The 12,985-nt window shown below is 38.2% G+C and overlaps 1 long non-coding RNA gene across 1 annotated transcript in view; it reads left to right on the top strand.

Annotated features, from left to right (window-relative positions):
* LOC123599414 overlaps window positions 1–12,757 on the top strand; it is a 29,896-nt gene extending 17,139 nt beyond the window's left edge. Inside the window, exons 3-4 of the long non-coding RNA XR_006713142.1 lie at window positions 12,027–12,190; window positions 12,547–12,757. This is a non-coding gene — a long non-coding RNA (uncharacterized LOC123599414). The remainder of the gene's footprint in view (window positions 1–12,026; window positions 12,191–12,546) is intronic.
* The last annotated feature ends 228 nt before the right edge of the window (window positions 12,758–12,985 follow it).

The following is a 12,985-nucleotide window of genomic DNA, read 5'->3' as shown; positions in this document are numbered from 1 at the left end:
TTACTGGCTTTAAAGCTCTTAGCCATGGGTATGAACTAAATGTTCATAACCACCTCCCCTTCATTCATGTATTGAAGCCCTAACCCCAAATGTGATGGTATTTGGAGGTAAGACCTTTGGGAAGTAATTAGGGTTAGATTTGGTCATGAATGTGGGACCCTCATGATGAGATTAGTGCTTTTACAAGATGACAGATCTCTTCTCCTCTCTTTCAACTGGCATGCAGTGAGGAAAAGCCCTATGAACACAGTCAGAAGGTGGCTATCTACAAGCCAGGAAGCAGGGTCTCACCAGGAACCAAATCTATGGGGACCTAGATCTTGGACTACCTAGGCTTTAGAATAGTGAGAAATAAATTCTCTTCTTTAAGCCACCCAATCTATGGTATGTGTTACAGTAGCCTGAGCAGACTAAGACCACCACATTGCTAGGTAATCATTATATTGGTTCTAAATCATGAATAATCACATTAATGAGAGGGGAAAAAAAAGGAGTTCTTTACTGCTCCAGCGCTAACAGTAAAACTCACAAGGGATTTTTCTCTTGGTTCAAATAATATTTTATTAGAAATTAAGTTGTAAAAGTATATGATGAGGTTCGTCACCAGAGAGACCAAGTTCTCTCTCTGCAGAGTTGCGGTTGAAGCTCTGTGGGAATCCTTCAGTGTATTTGATGCAAACCCTCTGGGGTGCGTTGCTTTCATGAGCACTAAAAAAATCCATGTGAGTATTGAAGGGAAGACTTGAAAGGCCCTCTGAGCTGACCCAGAGTCAGAATGTTCCTTGCCTATGCTCCCTTATAGGGGATTCTGGCTTGATCAATCTCAGATTTTCACTCATAGCCAGCAGCAACTGTACATGCTGCATAGGCAGTATCTTAAGCTCCCAGAGGGATGAAATGCCTCATCACTCAGCAACCACTTTGGCAGACTAAAGGGTGACATTGATTGGCTCTGAACAAGTGAGTAAGAGAAACAGTGTCCAAATCTCTAAAGGAAGCTGGGGGAAAGAAGAAGAAAAAAAAAAAGCAAACCCCTTTTTAACACAATCTTAAAATCTTCCAGACTCATAAAATAAACGCAAATCCATCTGCAGTGGGAAATCCAGCCACTCAAATGAGGGTCCCAACAAAGTCATCCTTAGAAAGTGACACATTATTTTATTCATTTATTCAATGTTTACTGAGCCCCTGTTATGTGCCAAATACTGTTCTAGGCTCTGGGGATACAGCCTGTACAAAAAGTCCTAGGTCTTAAGGAGAAAGACAAATAGATAATTTATCAGGTGTTGATAAGTGCAAGGGAGAAAAGGAAAGTGAAGTAAGCAAGAGTGTACAGGGAGGCAGGAAATGAATGCTGTTTCCACACTGGGGTCAGGGAAGGCAAGTCTATTTGATAAGAGACCTGAAGGAAATAAAGGGGCCAGCCATCCTGATATTCGTCAGAAGAGAGACTAGCAAGAGTAGGATGATACTTGAGCCACTTACTTGAAGAAGTCAAAGTGGCTGAAGCAGAGTGAAAAGGGGAAGGAAGAGAAGCAAGCTGGAGTGTCGGGCCGGATCAGGTGCCAATGATAAGCTGTGCTAGGACTGAAGCATAACTTGGAGTAGACGGGAAATGATTGGGGGTCTTTGGCAAAGGAGAAACATGATAATAGGTCACAATTTAAAGGGACCGCTCTGGATAAAGGAAATAAGAAGGAAGGTGAGAAGTCAGTAGGAAGTTAATCCAGTTGTTCAAGAAAGCATTTATGATAGTTTGAACCAGAGTAAGTGCAGTGGAGGTCATGAGAGATGGCCATATTTGAACATATTTGGAAGGTAGAACTGACAGGTTTTACCAACAGCTTGCATATAGATGTGATAGACCAAGAGAGTGATTAAAAAGATAATCTAGGACCATTTATGGAGACTGGGAAAATCAGAGGAGGAACAATTTTGACTAAGGTTAAAAAATATTGTGAGTGCTTTTGTAGACCTCTTAATTTTTAGATACCTTTAGATATCCTAGTGGAGTAAACAGTTGGATATAGACATCTGGAGTTTAGAGGAAAGGCTCACACTTAACATATCATTTTGAGAGTTGTCCAAATAAGGGACATAGTTAAACACATGGACCTGGAGAGAAAGAAGACACAGGAAAGTAAGGAAGTAAAATACAATGGTAACAGCTAATAATTGAGAGGTTAGTGAGTGCCAGGCATTATTCTAAGTGCTTTACTTACATTAAACTTTCTTAACCCTCAGAATGCTATGAAGTAGATACCATTATTCACCACTTGAGGAAACTGAGTCACAGAGAAGTTGAAGTACTATATCCCAGATCACACACCTAGACAGGGTGAAGAGGCAAGGTTCAAACACAGGCAGATAAGTTCCAGAATCTTCCACAGAGAAGGCTCAGGTACAAATTACTATTTTCAGACCTTTTTTCTGCTTCAGTGCTTACACCCCCCAATGATGGTCAGAACAAAGAATAAAAATAAAGGTTTATGCAATCATTAAACACTAGCAAATGGAAGACTTATAAACAAGTTCTTAGAAACATACCACCAATAAACCAAACAAAAAACATCAAACAAACCTTCCCTTAAAAGAAAGGTAAACTACCACAGGAAATAAAAATAATTTATTCTATTTACCCAATTTCATCTATAGATAATAAGGTACCTTTTGATTTTAGAGCTCTAAAAGGAGAAAAAAGTATAGGTCTTACAACTGAGGAAATACTCTAACTTTTTACAGCAGCCTGGCTTTTTGTGTTGACTGGGTTCTAAGCACAGTTTAGCCAGAAAAATATTGTTCTTAATATACTCTCAACTATATTAAACCACAATGCTTCCTCTTTAATAAAAATGACTTTCTTCTCTAGGAACAGTATTCATGGAGAACACCAGTAAAACCTTTATTTTTTACTCTTCAGTTATCTTTTTGCATATATCACCTCAGAATGAGCTTCATAATGATGGCTGATGATAGGTATAAGAGCACAAATTTTCACGTTGCTCTTATTGATGACAGGATCTTTACCTCCTTCTCTTGATATCTCTAATATAGTAGGAGCTTGGTAAATCTTTGCTAAACAAATAAGTTTTAAGTTTAATGCTTGTTCCTCATGTCAAAATATTGCCATGTACATCTGCAGAAGGGATCTACAAAACTCTGTCCCTTTGGATTTTGCTGATCCACTCAAGTGCCAAGGTTTATGAAAACAGACTATTTTGCTTGGTTAATCTGCATATTTATCACATTCATCCAACTCAAGTACCCCTGGACAGGACCAAACTGAGCATTTCACCCTAGAGAAGTTGCTGCCATTATCCACTGGCAGCAAAGAGGAGCTAAACAGTAAGGCACACCTTGAAGACATTGTGCTAAGCAAAACAAGCCCAACACAAATGGACAAACGCTGTATGATTTCAGTTATAGGAAACAGAACGTGGAATAGGGGTGACCAGGGGCTGAAAGGTGGGGGGAATGAAGAGTTATTTTTGCAATCAGTACAGAATTTCAGTCTGGGAGGATGAAAAAGTCCTAGATGGTTAGTGGTGATGGTTGTACAGCAATGTGTATACACTTAATGCCACTGAATTGTACATTTAAAGATGTACATCTTCCCTAAAGATGGTTAAAAGGGTAAGTTTTAGGGTATGTATATTTCACCACAAAATACTTATACACAAACAGTTGGGCAGCTATAATGGTACATTCTTCCATTCTTAAGTGGTTTTCTGAAGTCATGGCAGGAAGAGTGGATTTGTCTGTATCTACTTATAGACGCATGTGTGTGTACACATTTACCACCAGACCATGCCCCTTGTCTCCAAAAAAGTTATACTTTCATCTGCTCCAAACTTATCAATCCAAAAATTTAATTTTCAGTTTATTTCAAATATGTAATTTTCCAATTGACTTTAGGATCTTTTCTTAACTGCGTACTAACTTACTGACTCCTGAAATGGATGCCTGAATTTGCCTCAGGTTGGGACCGGGATGGAATCCTTTGGACTCAGGCTACTTGCCCCTGGGCAATTTACAATGAGATCTTATAACCTGCTGGGAGAATCTGAGAGGCTGAGAAAGACTCTGGAACAAAGTTCTCCAGAGCGGAGGGGTCAAATACTTTGGAAACTACAGCTTAAAATCTTTTTTCTCCTAGTACTAGGATATTATGGGAGGGCACACATTTTTGCTGGCCAGAAGATCTGGGCCTCATCACTGGCCTTGCCCCCAGTACCCATGTGATCTTGTACAACTTATTTCTCTGATATTAGGCTCCTTATCTATAAAATTAGAAACACCAGTACCTATTTTGCTCAGTTTTTGTGAATCTATCATGTTGGGCATAGAGCGGATGCCTAAGAAATTCTATTTCTTTCCCTTCCCTAATTAGAGTATTTTGGCATGATCAGTAAGAGTTTGGATCTTGAAATTATAATTATGGGCAACCCATAACTGGTCCACAAGCCAATCTATATGAAGAAGGCTTTGTCTGTGATCCTATGACATAAAAAAATGAAATCTCTAAAACTAAAGACCGTCTAATATAATGGAGAAAACAAAACAAAACAAAACAAATGGTTACTTAAAACTCAAACTATAACTACTTTGGCTCAAATGGGGAATGACAAATCTCCTATCAGTAGAAATTAATTAACACTGTTCTCTTCCTCGAAGGGTCTATTGTGGGTGGGAGGAGAAAGCAGAATAAAGCAAACTCTAAAACTTCAATGAAATTCTGTAGTACTGGTTGAAGGAAAGAATAGGAATAGATAGCCCATTGCTTAGGCTGGCATATTGATGGGCTCTTGGTTATGCGAGGGTAGAGAGTGTAATAAAGTGAGGGGAATAAAAATTTGGTGAAAGTTTAGTAAAAGAGACACAACAAGGCTATTACATCAATGTCCTTGTTATCCCCAAACCTTTAATGAAAAGTTCTACATACTCCTTTGACTTGTGAGAATGCTATTTTAAGGGAGAAATCAAGGAGGAAGTTGGAAGTTCTGTATTTTGCTTCAGGGATGATGTGGGAGGGTACAGACACAACTTGGGGAAAGGATCCCAATCTAACAAATTTATAATGAGCAGTTCAGAGCCAGAGTGGACCAGGAAAAGCATACACCATCCTTACCCTCTCTTCATTTCTCCTTCCTTTCTTCTCTTCCTTTCTGGAAAAATTGTGAGGAAAGTGAAGTTCTCACTGTATATGGGATAAGGTTCAAATGCATTCCATTTGAATCTAAAAATATACCTTAACTATGCCTGGGATACTCTAGCTGTAACGGGCTGGAATAGAAGTAGGAAGGCTGCCCATGCAAGCTCAGATATGGTCAGAGTTCCCTGAGCAAAACTCAGGGATGGCAAATCAGAGATGTCACCCTTCAGTCCATTTCTCATAAAGGAAATATCAAGTCATCTCTGGAGAACATATTCTGTAGAACTTGTCATGTACTTACATGTAAAACACAATTTTGGTTTCTTAAAGGGAACTGGCTTTACTAGAGAAAATTCATCAAAACTTCCTCTCAAAGTATCTGTCAACTGCCAAGATATGTATTTGAGACTCCAAGTTCCCAGTTTGGATAAGAGTGATACAGAACTTCATTAGAGACCCTGTCTTATTTCTTGGAAACAAAGAAAAGGTATGTGAAGAGACAGGCTTTCTTTTAGGTAGAGTTTCAAAGTAAAGGTAGTAGATACAGTATACTTATTCATTGTATTCTCTTCCACAGTTTGCTTTTTTTTAACCTGCCTAGAAGCTTGGTCCTATGCTACAATTTCATCACTAACAATGCTAAGAGACCTCCAGATGGATATCTAGTTTAGACAGTATTTTTTCCAGTATTCATTTTCTTATTTTTTTAAAACAGGTTAATATTTTGATATTAGTGAAACAAACTATTTGAGTTATTTATATTTGAGTAAATATATTTGAGTTATTTCCTCTATAGATTATAGGAACTAATTTTCTGGCTTGCTAGTTAGTATTTAAAAGGAGACTAGCTGGGGGCACCTGGGTGGCTCAGTCGGTTGAGCGTCCGACTTCAGCTCAGGTCACGATCTCACAGTTCTCAAATTCGAGCCCCGCATCTGGCTCTGTGCTGACAGCTCAGAGCCTGGAGCCTGCTTCTGTTTCTGTGTCTCCCCCTCTCTCTGCCCCTAACTCACTTGCATTCTGTCTCTCTCTCAAAAATAAATAAACATTAAAAAAAATTTTTTTTAAAAATAAAAGGAGACTAGCTGTACTAAAGGCAATGCTTGAAACATAGTAGGTTCTCAGTAAATACTTCAAAGAAAATAAAGATTGAATAAAATCAAATGAACCAATGAATTAATGAACTAATGAATGTATCAAGAGTTGGCCATATTTCAAAGGAACTGGCCAAATACTCTCAACTTACATAGGTAACAATTTCACTCTGTGCTTACCTTTTGTACCATCTCTCCATCAACGGCATCCCCAATAACAGGATGCAGTCATACACACAAAGGCAACAATGTGTTTATGTTTGTCTAGGGGAGTGGGCACCTAATTTTTTTTTTTTTTTAGGTGTTTAGTCTTAGATTTACAGGTTGAAATCTGAGGAAGAAAAAGGAAATGCTCTTACCCTTCCGGTGCCTCCCCCTTTAGGGAGTATTAATTAAATGAAAGAATAAATAAGTGACTACTCCACTCGGGCTATTTGTTTCCTCCATCTGAACTCTCTTGACTTTTGTAAATGAGTGTAAAATATAGATTTTGATTTTTTAATAAGACCTGTGCTTTTAACGAGGTTATTTTTTTTTCCACAAAAGTCATGGTAAAAGATTCTGTGAAACTTTTATTAGACATCAAATGGAATTTCTTTCCTTCCTCCCTTTTTCAACAATTTTCTCCATGGGTTTGTGTTTGTGATTAGATAATTACAGCACTCCATCCAGACCTTGAATTTATATTGCATTGTGAATGTGTAATGGTTATTCATTCTTATGGTTAGAAAAATTTATTATTATTAATTATAATTATAGTATGCACTAACAGAATTATAATTAATCTTCATTGTATTACCTGAATAAAATATTAAGGTTATCAACACCTGGAAATTATGGGGATTTCTGGCAAGGTGTATACTTTCAACTCTGAGCAGCTTAATCCTTTTTCTTTCAATCTCTTGGTGCAATAGAAATATATGCAGTTAGATGGGGTTGCCATCAAGGTACAAAATAGCAGAGGAAGGCAGAAGCTTCAGCTATACAGACAGGCACAGGAGAAGACTCAAAGAAGCCCATATTCTGTGGGACCACAGCGAATACCAGATATAAGCCAGAAATTGAAAATTTCAGGAACTGATTTAAACAAAAATCCTACATATTTGTGTTAGCTTAAAAAAGACTCAACCTGGGGCGCCTGGGTGGCGCAGTCGGTTGGGCGTCCGACTTCAGCCAGGTCACGATCTCGCGGTCCGTGAGTTCGAGCCCCGCGTCAGGCTCTGGGCTGATGGCTCAGAGCCTGGAGCCTGTTTCCGATTCTGTGTCTCCCTCTCTCTCTGCCCCTCCCCTGTTCATGCTCTGTCTCTCTCTGTCCCAAAAATAAATAAACGTTGAAAAAAAAAAAAAAAAAAGACTCAACCTATTTATGATCAAATGATTAGTACAGATTAATAGAAAGGAGAAGAGAGAAAAGGTATTGACAATTGTAGGTTGGCTCCAATAAGCTCCAAAGGCCAGCAGCAGAATGTGAACCCTGATTCTTTCCTGGCTTGTCTGTATTATTTGGAGTTAGAATTGTCTAAATACCATGAGTAATATGGAACTTCTCTGAAGGGTAAGTTAGTGTCCTGATTAACACTTTCTGATAATTCAACTGGAAACATAATTGAGAAGCTTTGTCCTGACAGTTTCTCAGTGATGGAAGTGATATGCACAGTCACTCTGCTTGGAACTTTATCAGTTTATTCCTAAATCCTGGCAGAACAAATTCAACACTTGCTTGGTCATTGCTGTTGCCTTTTTCATGCTTAAGAAAAAGGGCCTGGTCCTTAACACCACAATACACCTTCTTTCTCCCTTTCTTTTCAAACTCTACAAGTAGAGTTTGAAGTATTTCCACAATATTCTACCCACAATATTTCTAAAAGATAAGTGATATAGTATGCTTGCTATTCTCTGAAAATACTCTTGCAGTGTTTAGTTTCTAGCTTATAAAGTTTCCACTGATATTTCTGTACATCCTATCTCTTACGAAGTTTGTGTTTGGATTAGGTTTTATCCTTTTGTGATTAACACTAATATAAATTATATTGATGTAACCCTTGCTATTTATCATATTCCTCTTCAGAGGAGTTTAAAATGCTTTAGACATTCCATGTCAAAATGCTTTCATGTTCTATGCTGGCTTATATCCAATTAGTTTATTTCATTATTCAAATACCTGGATACTCATGTAAAATTAATTTATCTTATAAAAAGAAATTTAAGAAAATGAAAAGGACAGGGTTCACTTCTGTCATACGTTCTCTTCGGAGTCATTTAATATAATGTTTAAGCTCCAGGTAATTCTATTGTGGCCATACATCACCACATTGGATGGTCAAGTGGATATTGTGTTTTAATCTAAGGCTAAGATAAACATCATAAACTGTAGATAAACAACAATTGAAGAGACAACAGTTAAAAAGGACACCAAATTGTCACCAGGTATTAAAACTAATTTTATAGTTCTTCAGTTTCTTGAGTTAGTATTCACATTTTTTAAAAGTACATGTTAATCATTCTTGTGTCCAGAGCACCAAACAGTAGTTATAGAGAAAGCATCTTACTATAAATTTCAAGAAAACAACATCTGGGATAATGAATTAAAGTGAATTTTGAATGTAGAGAACAGAGACCTTTTAGATACTCCAGAAAGTTCCATTTTTCCTGATCTATAATAAATTCCAATAAACAGAGTTCCTTAATAAACTGCAGGAAAATTCCTAGAAATCTCTTCCCTACTTTTGTATGATAGGATATTAAAAAGCCTTGGAAAAGGTTCTGCTCAAGTTAAAAAAAAAAAAAAAATTAAAACAATAAAGCCCAGGTGTCCTTCCTTTTTTACTCCAGGTTCTTAGACCTTCAGTTCCTTAGATAAAGTTCATGTGGATATTAGAATCTAATAATCTGCCTAAGTTAAAATTTGTTCTCAATTTATTGCCAGAAATAATTAGAAGTCCTCATTTTAAAATCAGTCAAGATAGGGACAAATTGTTGAATGACATTTCTAAGAACTTTCTATTAAATAAGAGGAACAGTATAGATCATTTTCTTGACATTTGTAGTGGTAAAACCCCTGCACTATATTGCTCTTGGTTTCCTGTAGGCATGGTTGCAGAAAGAATGAAAAGAATGTGCTTTTTAAAAATAAGGATTCTAGGGGTACCTGGGTGGCTCCTTTGGTTAAGCATCCGATTTTGGCTCAGGACATGATCTCATGGTTTGTGAGTTCAAGCCCTCCATAGGGCTCTGTGCTGGCAGTGGGGAGCCTGCTTGGCATTCTCTCTTTCTCTGCCCCCCCCCCCCCGCTCCATACCTGTTCTCTAAATAAATAAATAAATAAACATACATTAAAACAAAAATAAGGATTCTAACCCAAGAAAGTTAGAAAGAACCCTAAAAAGGCACCAAAATTCATTTTAAATCTGCCAATACCTGGTTACAATATGGCGACTTCTCACTAATTTGTAACTTCAAGTGTTGTTACTTTACAATTGGCTTTCCATTGCAATACCCCTTACATCCATTTCTCTATTTCCAGGGTCCCTGAATAGCCCTCAGGGACTCTGGAGCCTCTGAGGTTTGCCACTAGCCACAGGTAAGTCACACTGTGACAAGAAGCTCTGTGAACCCCCTCAAATATATGAATGTAAGGGGGGAATTCAATTATGTATAACATATATTATGTTCCTAAAAACTTCATTATACAATGCCAACTCTGGGTCCTTTTACCTTGTACCAGAGCAGGTCCTAGATGATCCATCTACCTTCAATCTGAGCTCTGGCATTTAAGTTTGTTTCTAGCAATTTAATTACTTCTGACTTTGGGAAATATTTTGTTGTTTTTATTTGCTGTTTAAAGTAAAAACTGTCACCTGACTTCTTCCCCCCCCCCCCCCCCCGCCCAATATTCCCACTTTTTTGCAAACTTGAGTAAAACCACCGTGAATGCTGGAACTGTTCTCAGACTTCTTGGCATATTACTATACAGGCAACTGGTCTTGTTGGCCCTAGGTTTCTTAGTCACAGCTGCTGGTAATCCGTTTCCTTCTTGGCTGTTAGGGAAGGGCCTGATTAACCAATCCAACAAATTCCATGCCCCACCCCCTGCTTCCTTTGGTTAGTTCTCTGCTTTAGCCTCAGGCTTCTTGCCAGGTTGGACTGAGAGTGATCAAATTGCCTTTGCACTGGAGCCAGCAACCAGCAAGGGCACAATGCTGTTTATCTGCCCTCCACTCCACACTTGTCTTTTCTACATCAAAAGTCCTGCTTCCTTTTAACTGTTGGTCATTCTTTTTCTTCCTAAGGAAACCCACCATTTCTCCTATTTGTTTTATACAATCAATCAATGATTTTGTTACAATTTTACCTCCTTGTTCCACGTAACACATGACTGAATTTCACTTAATTTGGTGAGAGACTTGACTTTAGCAGTAAATGAAGTAAGCAAAAACAAAATCTTTTCACCTCTCCAGAAGGTCATGTGCTAAACCTATTAGAGCAATACAAACTGGAATCATTCAGAAATGTTAGATATTTACAATTTTCACAAATATGAAAATGTTTTAGTCATAGAGTTTCACTTAAAGCAGATTCCTTCTTGGAATCGTCTTTGCCAAGATTAGTACATGAAAAGATCTCAAGAAGAAGTAAAAATTTTTAACATGTCAAGGTACATTTGGCAAAGAGAATGACTCATCTTCATGAATTCTGTGTGCATTAAAGGTTCAGTTAGGCAGCCAGGTGATCGGTAGGAGTGGGTTATTTACCTGGGAGGACCTGGAAAGCTTTTTACACAGAGTCAACAGGATTGTTGTTAAGCAGCAAGTCGGCAAACATGGGAAGGTTGTCATTAAACAATGTTGGGATTCAGAACTGTTGACGTTTATTTGCTTTTCAACTCCTCAACTGCTCATGGAGAGATCCAAACTATCTAAAAAGAAAAGCCACATGCATCATTGCTCTCCTTCTCTCCCTTTTTAAAGCCCTTGGCAACCTTAAGACAGGGTGAAACAATTCTTTACCACCAGGACTTTTTCACATGGGCTTCCATAACGGGCTTTGGAGGGGTTCATGAACTCCTGCAAATATAGGTGGCATTTGATGTATAATTATGTGCATATGGAGAGTCTGTTTGGGTGTGGTGAGAGAGTTACGCTTTTTTTTTTTTTTTTTTTTAATTAGATTTTTAAAGGGATCTGTGAAACAAACAGTTTTCAAACTACCACTCTGGGGTCTAAGTTGAGTGTTTTTACTAATGTGGGTGGGAAGGGGAAAAAGAACATGGGTGTGATGCATACTGTTCCCATACACGAGTTTTAAAAGTCTGGCCAGCTAGGTAGACGTGGAAGTAAGACAGAGAACCCTGGTTACTGCTGCAAAATAAGAATAGTATGTCGGGAGCAACTGAGTGGAAAGAGAGAAAATTAATGTAGCCCCTCCAGGAAAGGGCATCAGGACACCTTCATCTTATTCAATCAGATAGGGGTTTCAGGCTTTTGTACTTATTGGAAAACTGACGGCTTTTCTAAGGGTCTCACATACCGATTCCACCCCAGGTATAAATGGGTCCAGGACCTACTTGCTATTGCACTTGGCTTATCATACAGTTCTGAGACTTATATCCAGAGACCTCTACACAGCCCTCTATTTGCTAAATAAAGAGAAACTGACAGATCAGGATTTGTGCTGCTCCATCCCCAAATCTGGGTAGTTTCCCCAAATCCCATCAAGGTAGATTTCAGAAACGGTAATCTAACTTCGAAGATTCTGGTATCTTATTTCTGCTTATTTCACAGCCAGTCAACATCAGAGATGCCCCCCCACCCCCACCCCAACAGAAGGGATCACCACCTTTGACTATTCCTTCCTCATTCACTCAAGGGATCCAGATCCATATCCACCATATGAAAACAATAAAAACAGCAAATTTTGCTCCAGTTTGCTGGCCCCTGCTTCCAAGGTATGCCTCCTGCCCATAGAAGATCTGTTTGTTTTGTCATAGTTTTTCAGAGAAAAGTCAGTTAAAAACCTATATTCTTTTTTGGGGTTTATGGTTCATTTGAAGTATTGTGCCTCATTTGCCTGGTCTCTTCAAGAAATTGCTCTGCTGGTGCCTTATCAGCTTCACTCCTCACAGGATGTAAACCAATGACTGTTGGGCTATTACCACCTGTAAGGCATCTCCCCCCACCAACTTTTTTCTTTTCTTTTGGAAGGGGATGGGGGGAGTGGTGGTGGAAATCAAATTTAGACTCCCCTTGAAGTTTTAGAGAACACTCTTAAAATGGACTCTTTTGCTTCCTACAATCCTTCCAGGTAACTGCACGCACACAAACTCCATTTCCACAGAATGTGAGATTTTACTCATCAAAAAGTCTTCATAATCAACTGACAACCTATCTGCTTCAACAGTGTTGAATCTCTTTCAGTATTTCAAATATGTCTGTGTCTACTGATGCTATGTTAGTTCTTAAGTCTCAAAATTATCCTTTAGCATTAAAAGAAAACCTGCATTGTTGAAACCTAAGTACTTTGGGTATAAAATTCTGAATAGTTATTTGCATATGATGGTGACAAGTGATAGTGTGGGGTGAAGCATAAACATATGGTTTCTAATTTCGTGGACTTCAAATACAACTTACCCCCTAAAAGCTAAAGAGATGTTTAACTAAAAGTTAACGAGATTAGTTTCCTATAATTGCTAATCGCAAGTTAGTGGTTTAAAACAACACAAGTGTATTCTCTTACAGTTCTG

This window comes from Leopardus geoffroyi, chromosome C1 (genome assembly GCF_018350155.1).
Source record: "Leopardus geoffroyi isolate Oge1 chromosome C1, O.geoffroyi_Oge1_pat1.0, whole genome shotgun sequence".
Classification (NCBI taxonomy): Eukaryota; Metazoa; Chordata; class Mammalia; order Carnivora; family Felidae; genus Leopardus; species Leopardus geoffroyi.
The sequence above is the reverse complement of the archived record's forward strand: the minus strand, read 5'-3'. Positions and strand labels throughout refer to the sequence as shown.